The following is a 2,389-nucleotide window of genomic DNA, read 5'->3' on the forward strand; positions in this document are numbered from 1 at the left end:
TCATTCCACAGCTTCGTTAGGGGCTAAAATTTTTGATAATGTGGGAAAGGGGGACAACAGATAGATGGGAGAAGGGAAACATGGGGTATTAGCTAATGTCTGATTTCACTCAGAGGTAATGGTTTAAAAAAGCCTGGATATTATGCAATATCTGTTGGAGTATAAAGATTTCAAATACATTTTAATTGTCACTGTGACAGTCAACTCGATCATCCATTTTTAACAATAATAATACTGTTACAAAATGGTTCTGTAATGAATGTAAGTACATTCAAATTATTCTTTCTAAGGAATACGACAGTTTTTATGAAATTTATGATACCAGTGTCAGTAACAAGATTGCCTGGATTCAGCTTGTCTTCATCTCAAGAAGTCGGGAGATGTTGAACACTTTAGGACAAGACTTGTTGACATTTTGAACTACCACAGAGTTCAAGCTCTCCCATGAGACAGGTAACAAGAAATTGCCCACACTCATTATAAGAATGTGTCAGCTCAATAGTCAAAGTACAGACAGGTGACACATTCTGTGGGATGGAGGCTGGCGCCCCATGACACCGCACTAGGCAGAGTATTGCACCCAGCGTAATCCACCACACCGTGCACAGTCAGGGTGCTGCATCCTCTTACTAAAGAAGTGTCTTACAAAACACTTGTTCGACCAGTCTTCAGTATCGTTTATTGCTTTGGGACATTTAGCAGGCTGGATTATGGGAGAAGTAGACAAGATCAAATAAGAGTGGCACATTTCGTTTTAGGATCATGTAGTCGGCGTGAGAGCATTATGAAGCTGTTCAAAAACTCAGTGGAAGATGCTATAAGAGATGTGTTGTGCATCATAGTGAAGTTTGGGCTTGAAATTCTGACAGAGTACATTCTAGGAAGAGTAGGACAATGTATTACTTCCTCCCACAAACATTTCACCAAATGAGCACAACGAGAAAATTTTAGAAATTAGAGCTCTGTATCACATCTAATTCCTCGAATTTTCTGATACAAGGGTCCACTAACAATCACTGATCCCACATATCATTCGTTAATCGAACAGGCAAGGGAGGCATAGATATACAGTACGAGAAGTACCCTGACAGACATCTTGCTGAATATAGATGTAGTTTGAATGTACTGTGTATCTCACCTATGAAGAGTGTGGCTACAGTTACTGGCATACTGACTGGCAGTAATGGTGACAGTATGCTGAAATGCACAAAATTAGTGTATAGAAGCAAAAATGCCAAAACTGATGAAGAATGGTTGTGTATCAGGGATCAATAATTTGATTTATTTTTTTTGTATATACTACCCACTGGTTGTGCAGTTAACTAATCATTCAATGAGGCACAGATGAGGGTGTAGTGAAAAATTATGCTTCCGATTTTTTTTGTGAAAATTCTTAAGGCTTTTTACGTAAAACTAACATTATTAACATTCTACATCTTTATTCTTCACAAGTACATATTTATTTTTCAACTTAGCCATCCTAGCGATGAACACATTTCTCCCAACAAGAGTCCAATTTGGTGATACTGGCACTGTAGAATGTTTGAGCTCATTAGCAGGGGCACAACCTCACCTCAGCGCACATCACTTCATAACTATCAAAGCAAATTCCTCAACTTTAAGTTTTGGAAACAGATGAAAGTAGGATGGGGCCAAGCCAGGACTGTGTGGAGAATTGATGACAGTGAAGCCCAGGCAATATACTGTTGCAGATGTCGTAGCACTCTTGTGTGGGCTGACATTATCATGCTGAAGAAGGAGGTGCTCCATGTGTGGAAGAACCCCTTGAATTCGAAACTCGATTATGGCATGCTTTTCTGACACACTGACATAGTTATGTTATGCATCACAATGTTATGTGATGCAATTCAGAGCTCTCTTGTAGGAAGGGGTTGCAAAATTTTCACATGAAACATTTGGAGACATTACTTTTCAACACACTTTCGTACAACAAGCTAGCCAATCAGTAGTACCTCATAATAGACAAATTGTCTGTTGGCTTCTATCTTGGGTTCTTCAGATGACGTTTGTTGTCGACTTTTCCAACATTTCGCCAACATGAGTGGCTGGCATTGTCATATCTTTACCCTCCATTGCTGATATGAGGGTGAGTCAATCAAAAAGACGCTAACGCCAGAACACCGCATGTCGTTTTAAATTTCGCCCATAGACAGTGGCAGTTACGTGCAAGGTAGCCAATACACAGCAATCCGCAGCCAATCGTTAATGACCTACAGTCAGACCAACATGGCAGGTGTGCTATGAGTGTGTACACGACTTGTACAACGCGATGTTTGTGAGCCAAGGGACTGTCTGCAGAGCACTTCCATAGTGAAATTCGTCCCGTTTATTGGTAGAACTGTATTTCATGGAAATTTGTGTTCAATTG

This window comes from Schistocerca americana, chromosome 4 (assembly GCF_021461395.2).
Source record: "Schistocerca americana isolate TAMUIC-IGC-003095 chromosome 4, iqSchAmer2.1, whole genome shotgun sequence".
Classification (NCBI taxonomy): domain Eukaryota; kingdom Metazoa; phylum Arthropoda; class Insecta; order Orthoptera; family Acrididae; genus Schistocerca; species Schistocerca americana.